This window comes from Varanus komodoensis, unplaced genomic scaffold (genome assembly GCF_004798865.1).
Source record: "Varanus komodoensis strain SLA01 unplaced genomic scaffold, ASM479886v1 scaffold7_3, whole genome shotgun sequence".
Classification (NCBI taxonomy): Eukaryota; Metazoa; Chordata; class Lepidosauria; order Squamata; family Varanidae; genus Varanus; species Varanus komodoensis.
In genome coordinates this window covers 26,429,113-26,442,037 of record NW_025336480.1, presented here as the reverse complement: position 1 = coordinate 26,442,037, position 12,925 = coordinate 26,429,113, and the positions used below count along the sequence as shown (strand labels likewise).

Here is a 12,925-nt window from a genome sequence, read left to right as displayed (position 1 = left end):
TGGCTACCCAATTCACATTTGGTGAAAAAATTAATAATCGGTATCTAGGATGAGAGGTACATAGGTAAGACTGAAGACAGGACTGCAATCCTAGTTAACCTTAGATTTAGGGTGCTTCCAGACAGGGCTACTGTCGCACCATCACCTTGACACGTGCACATAATTTTACAGGAGATCCAGGTGAAATGCTTTCCTCCCAAGTTTTCCTATTATTGCTTTTTTTCTTATCAGAGAAAACCTCTTAAAGTGGGAGAGATGGAAGCTCCACAATGTCATTTAGTAGGTAGTGCTGAGAACTTTCCATCTCAAACAGCCTTCTTGAACCTGGGACCCTCCAGATATTTTTTTTTACTGTAATTCCCAGTATTACTGAGGATTGACAATCAGGCGTGATGGCATCCAAAGCTTCTGGGATGCACCAAGTTGGGGAAGAATGATTTGGAAGCACCGTTGGTTGAAAGTGTGCATTGTGTGGAAGCATCTCAAGATAGAGCTTGGGGAAGACAGGCGACAACAAAGAAAGAACACTTTTAAGAATAAAGAATGGCCAGATCCTTGAAATTTATATTTGTACATTCCTTCAAACATGCACACACGGATATGAATCTGCAGAACTCCTGTGTGAAGAGAGGACAGTCAGTTAAGGCACTTCTACCTTCAAGCTAGAAGCCAAAGGCAAGGAAATCCTAATAAAGGGGTCTGAAAGGGAGAGGAGAACCCCCCTGAAGTGACTGTTTGGCAGGAAAGCACACCACCCAGTCCATTAGGAGGTACCACCCTGAGCAGAAAGTGAGGGACCATGCAGGGCTAAGGCAAAGAACAAAGAGGTGTTCCCTCCTATCCCATTTATAAAAGCTGGCTAGGCTTTTTCTTCAGCACTAACAATGACTGGGTTAGACAGCATGAGAACCTGTACTTAAAAGCTGAGTGTGGGTTCTTGATGAATCATGGGCTGTTGCTGTAACATGAGTTGAATCCAGGTGAGATAAGAAACCCTGGTGAATAACCCACAGTTCATAACCCAACAACAAACCATGGTTCTCTTAATGGGTGGTTTGTGGTTGACAAGACATGGCTTGCTAGTGCAGCTAGGTAGACAAAATGATAGCCCATTTTTCGACAACCCACACTCCACCCCAAAGCACAGGTTATTGTATTGTATGAACCCAGCCAAAGGGCCTGCATCCTCCAACACACTGGAAGACAGCAGCCTGGTAGAGGGGTGCAGAGTACACCTTCTTGCCACTTCCCAGCAGCTGCTGCCTGAGGCAAGCACCTCACTCTGTTTAATGGTAGGGCCGCTCCTGGGACCATGTGAGATCTAATCCCAAGTCCAGTTGGAAGAGGAAGTGGCCAGTGTTAGCCTTCCTGAGAATGAGAAGACGCGAGGTGAAGCTGAAGGAAAGAATCATTCCTAGCCCCAGAACCTTAAACAGCAGCGATACATTCCACACAGGAATTGCTATCGCCAAAACCACCTGAAACCCTCTCACCTAAATCTTTCAGTGAGCTTTGAAGGCAGCATAGAGGCCCTGTGTTTGCAAGAAACCACTATAGCAGAGCTGGGCAACCAGTGGCCCTCCTGTCTCCATTGGCTATGCTGGCAAAGGCTGATGGGAGCTACAGGCCATCACATCTGAAGGGTCACAGGTTGCCCTCCCTACTTTATACAGAACAATAGAAAGAGATGGCTCGGGTTTCTTGGCTTGCTGGTCAAAGATACCTCTTCCTCCTACCCACTTCCAGGAAGCAACAGCTGCACCTCTGTAGGCACCAGCTGGATCTCAGCTCACATCTTTGAAGGGGGATGGCCTTTCCTGCCTTCACAGGTACAGAGAGGACCTGGGCAACATAATGACAAAAGGCATCTGGAACACAGAAGAGAAAGACGGATCCGGAATCAACTTATAGAAGGTTCAGTGCATTGTGTCTTTCAGTGTTCATGGCACTAGCATCTTCTACTCTAGCCATGTGTCCATGGTCTAGTTTTCACTAAGGCTGTAGCATGTGTCTGTCCTCTACCATTTCACACAGTGCCTGCACATAGAAAACTAGCAAGTCAGGGGGAGACTTTGGCCAGAACCCTTCTCCCTGACCACTACGTCCATGTGCCCGAGTATGAAGTTATGAAGGAGCATCCATCCATCTGGCCAGGGCTGAAGGAAGACATGAGCAAAGCGTCCGCCAGGGCCCTTCCTCCTGTAGCAGTGGGTTCTGGCAGGCTTCCCTGGCTGTGGGGCCAGCATGCAGGCCAATACAAATATATAGTCAGGTACCAGGACAGTGATGCAGGTGGGGCAGGACTGGCATCAGCAGTGGCCACTGCCAAAAAAATACTGGATTTTGACTCCCCCCACCCCCTGCCCCATGTTCCTCTTTCTTTAAATGTTCAGGGTTATGGGGAGTATCATACCCTTTCTTCGCTATTGAAAGTTGGGATACAAATGTAAAAATGGAGAAATGATTTCCGTTTGCCATTCATCTGCGTTGCTGTGTAATGTCTTGTATATGCCCCTAATGCCACAACAAGGTCAGCTGCAGTGTAGTTGTTGTCTCCCCACCACCACTTCAACCACACCAGACAGGGATAAATTATTCAGGAGTAACCTAGAATTTTTTTAGAAGGGGGGTACCATCACATCTCATCCCAGAGCATCACATTTATAGATCTTACAAGGAGCAAGGTAAAGGAAGTAGGAAACATCTAAAAGGGCTCCTTTGCTTTCATATAAAGAATGGGAAAAATAAGTGGCTTGGAAGCTTGACCTTTACAAAAAATCAGAGTAATCAAAAAGACTTGATGTTATCTTCTATTGATTTCTTTGGCACATCTCCAAGATTTCCTGCCTCGTGCCTAGATTGTGACTCTCTCAATGTGCCGTTCTATTCTTAGGCTGTGCTTCTATGCAATATTTGACTGCTAAAGAAAAGTGATTTTTTTTTTTTTTTGGCTTCAAAGACAACTTACACACACCTGTGTGTGTGCATCTCAAGCATGAAAAGGACCACAGCTTTTTTGTTTTTTGCTTTTTGCTTTTTTTAAGGCTGAAAAATAACCTACACTTTCTTCAAAGTAAGCCCTACTGAATACATTGAGGTTTACTTCTAGGTAAACCTGTACAGGATGGTGCTGTAGAGCCACAGATGTACAACAATTTCTGCTACTTGATGCTGTCCACTACTCAGCTGTTATATTGAGCTCGCTAGAATGAAGACACAACACTTAATTCCCTGTTGAAAATTTGAAGAAAATTCACAATCTTTACATGGTTGGGTCCATCTATTTAGCCCAAGATGTTGTTATATACATGTTTAGCTCATTTTATTTTATGCATATCAAGATGAAGATTGCTTAGCCTGTTTTTTCTTTCAGCCATGCACCACCATTAAAGAATCAAACCAAAGTAGCGTAAGTAGCATGTGATTCACAAGGAGCCAACTTTCCTTGTCAGAGTCTCAAACCAGAGCATGCTTTCATGAGGTCTGGGATGACGCTGGGTTTTTTCTTTTGGTTTTCCTACCTCCTCAACATGTAAAATGACATGGGGTCATTGGGCTTACCGCACAGCACATGCAGAGTTGTGATTTTTCCAGTTTCGCGCCCAGTCTTTAATCCCTGAGAAAACAGGCTCACCGGGCTCTGGGTCTGGGTCGCCCCCTTCAGTTCCTCAGTGCCCCCCACCTCCAATGTGTGCCGGTATCTGTGAGTTTGCACACGCAGCGGCTTGTCGATGTGGCTCAATCTACCTGTGAGGCACAGTTTGAACCCAGCGCCTTCTGGGCTGCGCACCCCAGCCTGGGCAGCGCGCGTGTGAGCGGCGTCTACTTCCAGAAAGGCTCCCTGCGTGCACACGAATGCACACGCGCTGGGCCGCACGACACGCGTGTGCCCGTCCTCTCGGCCCCCGGGCCAGGAGCCCCCACACAGCGGGACACGACGGCGCCGCTGCTCCAGCCCCGCTCCAAAGGCACCTCGCGGGGAAGAGCGAGGGCTGGCGGCTGGGAAGCGCGGCGGTCGCCCCTTGCCTCGCTCGCTCTGCCTCCGCGCAGCACCAGCCATGGCACAATCCACACCCACCCGCCGCGGCTTCCTCCCGCTCTCCCAGGCGATGCTGCCCGGGCTCGGCGCGCCAAGCGCAGCCCGGGAGCAGGCGGCGCCGCGCACGGAGACGTGCCACGCCGGGAGCCTGACAAAGGCTCCGGCAAGCGGGGTGCGCCCACCCCACCCCACCCCCGGGCCCATCTCCTCATCGGGATGGGCTGTGGATGCTGCCGCTGGCGCTGGGTGCAGCCGAGGAGTCCGGCGCCGGGCCACGCATCCCGTCCGCACGCCGCCCCCCGCCCCGTGCGAGAGCATCCTTACCGAGGGCTGCCGGCTCGTCGACGGGATTGCCTCTCCTCCGCCGCTACGTCGCTCCGAGCGCCATGTTCCTGCTCGCCGCGGTGTGTCACTTGGCAGACAGGCGGCAGAGGCAGGCAAGTAGGCACCGCTCGGCGGCGGCGGCGGCAGAGGCTACATCCGGGCTGCCGCCGGCCGGAGCTCAACATCGCCCCTCAGTGGCCACGCCCGGAGGTGCGCGGCGGCGAGCGCGGCAAGAAGCGCTCCCCGAACCTGGGAAAGACAAAGCTGGCGAGCGCTTGGGGGCTCCTGTGGCAGAAGCCCGTGCATCCGCGGTGGTCTGCTCGGGTTCACGCTCATGAGGGCAGAGGGGACTAAGGAACCGTGGAGATAGTCAAGCAAACCGGGGCACATCGCCACAATCCAGTCGTTTTGGCACGCGCATCAGCGGCGGGTGGTGGGTCCGATTTCTCTGGGGCGGTGTATCCACCCCGGATTTCAGCCTGAACTTTAAAGGCGCTTTCCATGATGCCGAACCTGCTCTGGGGATACGATTCAGCACCAGCGATAGTGCCTTCCAAGTTCAGACTGAAAGCTGGCATGGATGCACCACCCCACTGTCACTGGAAACAGCAGTCTCTGCTGATGTTAATTCTAATGGATCATCATCCTGAGATGGCCCAGCAGTTGCAATCCACAGTCCTTCTTCCACCATCGAAATACCACTTAGCATCCAATCATAAAATGATTCAGGCTGCAATCCTATAGACCCTTACTGGGGGTGGTGGGGGGTCTCACTGAGCCTAATCAGCCTTGCTTCTGAGTAGACATGGCCAGGATAGCATGGTTGGATGTAAGACTGTCCATTAAGATATTGTTATTGTTAATTTTATTATTGCATTTTAATTTCACCCTTCCTCCAAGAAGCCCAGCCCAAGTATTTAATTCCTGGAGGGTCACATACAGCTATAACCTCACAACAAACCTGGGAGGTAGGTTAGAGCAACAAAGGCTGGTCTAAGACCATGTAGTAGTGCATTTCATGACTGAGTGGGGATTTGAAAGCAGGGCTCTCCAGTCTTAGCCCAGTGCTCTGACCACTCCAGAAATGCACCGGGATGGACTCTGATTCTGCAAGCTACTCATTTGGAAAACACAAACCAATAGATGGAACTACTAAGAAAATTACTTTTTTGCTATTTCGTTATCTCTGGGAAATAACCCTCTGAGTGGCCATGGAAATCCCATGGGAAGGACTGAAATCCTGCACACTGCAGGGGATCCCCATTGGATTTCTATGGTGATGCAGAACGGGAGTGTCATGGTTTGACACAGAGCAGTTTACAGATTCAGGGCCAATTCGGATAAGTATCTGGATCCACTGGTTTCATACACTGCAAAGGCCATTCAGAAATGAGACATTGTGAAGGACGGATAACAAAGCTTTGAATAAATAAATTCATAATAAATAAATAAATTGTTTATTTATTAAAAATAAATAAATACAGGTGCATTACCTGAAGAAATTGTCAGAAGGAAGTGATGCATTTCAATGGCCATTGAGTAGAATTCCTTAGGTTATGGATGAGGTTTGGTCTGTTTCTGGGTCTTTGGAGCCCACCAAATCTGCAGGGGATTCACCACTCCCAGACAGAGGAAAAGGATGGGGTGAAGGATCGGCCAGGCTGATGCAAAGGTTAGTGGGACAGAGAGTGGACTGGAGGGGGACAGCAGCTCCAGGACGTTTTCAAAGCACAGTGAGAGCGCCTGACAGACCTTCCTCGCTCTGGCAGCTGAATGAGGTGAGAATGAGGCTTTTATGTTGTTGTTTATTTCTTTTTTATACCTCCCCACAGCCAAAAGCTCCCCTGTTAGAGCAGGCACCTCACATCTTTATGACTGTCAGCCAGTCCTGATGAATGAGGCATTCTGCTGGTGTTGATGCTCTTTGGTGCGTGGTGCATATTTTTAATTTTCATTTAATAAAACATTTTTATCCCATCTTTTCACAAACATCTCAAGAAGGCTTACAGAGTATAAAATCAAAACAATAAAAATAGAATCCATAATATAATAAATAGCAATAAATAGATCTTAATAAATACAATCATTACTAATCAGAATAACATGAAACCAATAATAAACAAAAGAGAATAAATCACAACCATGAAAAAGTAAATAACAATGACTAAAATAATAAATAAAATAAAATAAGATAAAATGTGACTGTTAAGTTTAAAAATCTAAAAACTCTAATTCTAAAAATGGTGTTTAAATAAAAAGGTTTTAACCTGGCACCAAAAGGAATATAGGCTTGGTGCTAGGCGAACCTCTCTGGGGAGCACATTCCATAGTCTGGGCGCCACCGCAGAGAAGGCTCTACTCCAAGTAGATGCCCTTTTGACCTCCTTCAAGGAGGGCTCCCGGAGCAGGGCCTCTCCCACAGATCTTAAAGGGCATGAGGGCATATAAGGAAGGAGACGTTCCTTCGGGTCTGTATGAGGCTGTAGGTGCTTCTGTACCTCGTTAAATATGCTGTCGTGCCCCTGGCAGATGCAGATGTAGGGAGCATGTCCCTGCGTGTCCTATTTCCACGGCTAATGCACATCGGTCTCTGATGCTCCTTGCTCCATCGGTTTGGAATGGCTCTCTTGAGATCACAGAGTGATGATGAGCAAAGAACTGCATCCCAGTGCTCTTTCTTAACTCAGCTGCGGGACAGGCCTTTAGTCTCCACTGAAAATAAAGGCTTGGTTCTAAAGCCGGGCTGAGCAACATGACTGTCCCCCCACCCCCTCCAGATAGTCTTTTGCCCTCCTATGCCTACCGTCACAAAAAACTGGCTGTATCGGCTAGAGATGGCTGGAGTTGTGGGCTGCAATACTGGGAATATCACATGGTGCCCACCCCGTTCTAAAGACTCCCCCATCAACACGGCAGTTTTGGAATTAAAATGGGGGTGACAATTCTGGGTACAACTTAGTTGGGAGTGCAGTTGGGAGTACACACTGAGACTGCCTTGCATGTGGATCAGAACAGGCCTGTGGATCAGGTCATGAAAGTTAAGTCCTTTCAGTTTTATTTAGAGATGCTCAAAATATGGGGAATTCTGGGGAAAATAAGAGAGAAAGGCATTCTAACTTTGTTTTCAAACTCATGGCAAATTCAGCATCTCTTGGAACCTGGTTCATGACATTTCACAGACAGGCAAGAACTGGAAACAAAGAGTGGGATGTTTACTTAAGCGTTCCTGGTTATACCTACATATGGATGAGCAGTTTGTGGCTATTTTCTCTCTGCTTTTAAACCTGAACCACATAGCTTACAGCAGCTGCCACCCACATCTTCTCAAAATCCTCTTTTTGGAAATATTTAGCCTCTGTCTTATTGCCTAAATCATACCATCATCATGCTGCCTTATTAAAAGCATTTAAAATATGTTAATTCCATCAAGGCTTTACATATCCAAACTCCCCCCCACACACACATTAAGGTAAAAAAAGCACCCGTATTTCCCCCCATTTTTCAAATAGATCATCCTTTTCACCCTTTTGCGAATCATTTTGTGTATGCTGTCCAACAATGACTAGGAAAGCAACTAAGACAAGATGGTTAAAATGAGACATTGGCTGGATTCGCACAATGCAACAAGCAATCCTATGTGGTTATCACAGTTTGCCCTTTTTTTACCATGATGTCCCTGACAGACAACCAAGTGGTTTCTATGTTATTGTAGTTTCCATCCTCTCTGCTCAGTCCTCCCATTATTGGTACGTATCCCATCAGCTACTGTGCCTGAAAATCAATTTCAAGGTGCATCTCCCCCTGTCCATGCTGCCTGCCTCTTCCTCACTGGTTCACACACAGAGGCTGGAGTGGCTCCTGCAGTTGGCACTTATTCCAGAGTATTCTGTGGTAGTTGCACACCAGGACTGTTGAAACCATGACAAGCAAGACAAGCCATGGTGATACAGAAAACAATAGTGGTTTCCAGTGACAAGACTTACTATGGTGAAATACCATGACTGGGTTTAGATAACACAACAGACCAACCATGGTAAAAAACTACCGTGGTTTTTCACGTTGTCCAAATTCAGTCATTTCACAGATTTTGTTGAGCAATTGCTCTGTTAATCAGTATTGGGCCCATGTGCACACATGTAATCTCTCTTTCACACCCACACATACCCAAATAAAATGTGCATGCCGCAGGGATACACTCAATACAAAGGCCTGGCTGTTTACCGCTGGTGCAGCTGCCTATCAATGGATGCTGTAGGGGCCTGACCTTTTCCTGGCCTTGGCCTGTGGTTCTTGTTTCTGATCTGTCTGTTCAGGAGCTGCCTCCTCTGGAGCCTGGCTTGGCCTGTCTTGGGTTGTGCAACTTGGCTCTGCTCCCAGCCCAGCGGCTGGCGTGCTCCTTCCCTGGGCGTGTGATCGATCCCTGTGGATGCTGCGTCTCTGTGACCCCTCGTAGACAGTTCCTTGCTCAGAGTCTCCTTGCACAAGGTTGATTTCCTCAAAGGCTGACGTGAAGCCTTTTCCTGTACCCAGATCATTCATTAATAAGCAGCTAATCCTGCTACTTATCCATTAGGAATCTGGATTATCTTTGTAGACAGGAAAAAATATAAATGAAAAAGGCCTACAAGAATAGATGAAGCAGTATCTGTGGCAGATGCACTCACTGTAACCATGTTTTTGAAGCTCCTCTCTTAGCAGGCTGCAGAGAGGGGTAACTTATTTGGATTAAACAACAATGCTGCATTCCAGTCCGGGTGGCCTGAAGCAAGTGCACAGCATTTTGGAGAAGCTCTCCGTAGCTATATCCCAGTGGGGGCACCAAAGGCAAAGAGAGTGGCGCATGGCCAAAGCACCCAAACCACCTGCCTATTGGAGCTTAGGGGGCTTACTGCCAGTAACTAAGCCCCAGTAGCCACTTTTTGAGTGGAGGGGGGGGAGTAAAACAAATCTGTGGAGCCACCACATGCTCAGCGGCTCAGAAAAGGGGGTGTGGCCAGAAAAGGGGTGTGGCCATCGGGGAAACCTGGGCGGCCCATCACTCAACAGGCTCTGAGGGGCAGATCCGTGTGAGATGCCGTCACACACTGGCACATGAGACTTTAGACTTCTGCAAAATACAGCCAGCACATCCAATCATATGTTCCATACTGTCAGCAAAAGTCAAGGGACTATTGCCAAAACTGGGTGAAACTCAGGTGCTGCAGCAAACTTTCAAATTGCTCTGGGATGCACATGTCATCCCAATATAAATTGATACTGGCTTTCTGTGAACCAGACAGTTAGTTATTTATCTTCTTGGCAAAGCCCTAATAAAATACTTGGCATCATTGGGTCAAGAATAAATACAGAAAAATCACCTGCGTTATCAGAAGGGGCATGCTCAGCTACTGAAGCAATGGCACTTGTGAAATACATATAGCTAACTCTCCACAAGCTGTTCATCCAAGAAAAGTATGATTCTTTAACTGTATCAGTCTTGCACATTTTTCCAAGGCAGCTTTTTAGGACCTGGAATATTTCCTATTATAAGGTTCACCTCATGCTTGGTTTCCCTTTCTGAAAGCTGTCGGTTTAATCTTAATTGGCTTTGTGAATCCTCCCCCTTTCATAGCTGACAAGCTTTCAGTTGGGGAAAATTCTGGAAACATTTGCCGAACTAGAGAAGGCTTTCATACATGCCACTTTCCAAAATGGAGGCAAAACACTGATAAGAAGTGCCATCTGTAACCTTGACCAATGATATCATAGAATCATAGAATAGGAGAGTTGGACGGGGCCGGAAGGCCGTGGGGGTCCAACCCCCTGCTGCTGCAGGACACTGAGTTACACCGGCCCACTCAGATGTCTGCCTGGCTTCTTTCTGAATGCCTCCAGCGAGGGAGAGCTCACAGCCTCCCCAGGTAATAGGTTCCACTGTCGCATTGCACTGACAGTGAGGAAATTCTTCCTGGGGTCTAGTCTAAATCTGGTTTCTTTTAACAAGTCCATCATTGTGTGTCCTGCACTCTGGCATGAACCGGAAGAGATCTTGACCTTCCTCTATGAGATAGCCTTCAAGGTACTTGTAGAGTGTTCTCATATCTCCCCTCAGTCTTCTCTTCCTGAGGCTGAACATGCCCAGTTCTCTCCATCTTTCCTCACAGGGCTTCACCTCCACTCCCTGGATCATCCTTGTTGCCCTCCTCTGTCCCCTTTCCAGCTTGTCTGCATCTTTTTTCAACTTAGGGGCCTAGAACGGGACACAGTACTCCAGGCGAGGATGGACTAGTGCTGAGTATAGTGGAACTAGCACTTCACGTGTTTTGGAAATGGTCCACCTAATGGTTGCACTGTCTAGCCCACTTTTTGCTGGTTTGGTAATCAAGGTGACATGGGGCACTTTGTCAAAGGCACTAATATCCTTTAGTGCAACCTGCCTCCCCGCAAAAACGCTGGTGCCTTCCAGATGTTTCACACTGCACCTCTCAGCATTCTTCACCATTGACCACATTAGCTGGGGTTCATGGGAAATGAGGTCCAAAACATCTGAAGAAAAAAAACTTTCTGAGTTGGTGTGAAACACCTAAGCATCTGGTAGCATATTAAAGGAGGAGTGAGCAATGCCTGGGGATCTAGGGGCAATCCTTCCCCCCTAAACTCATCAGGAGCTGTACTTCTACCTCACTACCAAATTCACCATTAATATTTGGTGGCATGGGCATGACAAGGGGTCTATTTTTCTTTTTGCTGTGCACAGCTGAATTTTCTTTGCAAAATTCAGCTTGTTCAAGTGAAAGTGAGAAAATGCCTTCTTTGTGCTGCCACATTGTCAAATTTTGGTGGTAAATCCAGCAGTATGAATATGATTATGGGTGCCCATTTATGCCCCAACTTTCTTACAAGCAACTCAAGTCAGATTTCGAGGTTCTCCTCCTCTCCAGTTTATGCGCACAACAACCCTGTGGGCTAGGCTAGGCTGAGACACAGTACCTGGCCCAAAGTCACCCAGTGGGCTTTGTAAATGAATGGGGACTAGAACCCAGATCGCCTGAGCCTCGGTCTGACACTTTAACCACTATACCACTCTGGGGCACAAGAAAGGATCTGTAAGTGTGTGTATGCACATGAATGCACACACATGTGCTTGTATGAAGGCAGCCTTAGGCCATGTGTTGCCCACATCTATTGTAAAGGCAGGCAGCGTTGTGGTGGTGGTGTTAGCTTTTGCAGACCAGAGCCAGCTTTGTCCAATGCATGAGAAAGTCACAAGAGGCTGAGCAACAATATACGAAGCAGTCAGTCACTTTGTGTGCCGGGTATTGCGGTGGCATGCCTCTCTCTACTGACGTTTCTGCCACACTTTGGAAAGCAAGCATTTCCTTCCCTTTTTCTTCCTGTTATATTCAGCCACTTGAATCACGGCTCTGAAAGCATTTGTGAAAGCGGTCTTTGCCCATGAAAGCGTATGGCACAGTAACAGAGCAAGCCTCTACATATCTACTCAGAAGTAAGTCCCACTGAATTTAATAGGACTTACTCGCATGCCAATGAATATAGGACTGAACAGCCTTCCCCAAGCTGGTTCTTTCCAGGTGTGCTGAATTTCACCTCCCATCTTCCCCAGCCAGCAAGACCAATGATGGGGGTGCTGGGAATTGTAGTGCTAAACATCTGGAGGGCACAATTTAGGGATGACCGATTATGAAAGGAACACAAGGCTGGTTCTTTGCAGCCGCTGAGCAACATGGCAACCACCTCTGCAGCTTCGGCTGGTGTGATTACATGTGGAGGTTTCTTTCCCTAGCCTCTGGCTTAAGTTGGAACTGTTCGCAGAGCATCCTGAAGAGGTTTGGAGTGTGAGAATGCATTTTTAGCAGCACTTCCTATAAGAAGCAGCTTCACTGGCTTTGATGAGTCAATACGTGCGTAATTATTCTTTGGTCTCATCATGTTGCTTGAGCTGACCTCAGGATCAGCCATGGAAAAAGCTTTGCACACTGTTGATCCATTTGGCCTGCCCAAGAACAGAATTCTGTGTCGGAGCACACCCTGAAAAGTGTGCTTCTGAAGTGGCACCAGGAATGAATGGCCTCTCCTCTCGCTTCCCTCCTTTCATCCCCAGGCAGAACAATGCCGTGCTCTTCAGGATCCTAGCAGTGCTCGTCTTCAGTGTTGTTTGGTCACCATAAGATGGACTGCTGACCTTGGAGAGTTACTCCTTTCCTCCCTTCCGACTCCTCCTTGTAAAAGGGTTCTACCCAAACGGCAGCACTGGCAAGACTGACATCGTCTGAGCCCCTGAACTTTAGAAGGGCCACCACAGAAAGGAAGCCCACACTGAACTGTAGTGCTTCATCATGTGTCTAGTGCTATTTAAATCTCAAAGATGTAAAGCAGGACTGTTGGAGGATTTTGTTTGGTGCACATTTTAAGCAAACCATGCTAATTGGCATTTCCTGAACAAGTAAGCGGAAGACAGTTATCCTTTGAATTTCACGCTTCTCTGAATTTTGTGATTCAGCTTTCAACTTCGAAACTGTGTGCAACACTGTACTTTAGGGGGAAATATGTGCAATTTAAATG

General features: G+C 47.6%; 1 protein-coding gene across 1 annotated transcript in view; it reads right to left on the bottom strand.

Annotated features, from left to right (window-relative positions):
• Nucleotides 1–4,456, bottom strand: part of PAK5 (p21 (RAC1) activated kinase 5) — a 157,899-nt gene extending 153,443 nt beyond the window's left edge. Inside the window, exon 1 of the mRNA XM_044454402.1 lies at nucleotides 4,364–4,456. The gene's annotated coding sequence lies outside the window, so the exon portion shown is untranslated. The remainder of the gene's footprint in view (nucleotides 1–4,363) is intronic.
• Nucleotides 4,457–12,925: the final 8,469 nt, after the last annotated feature.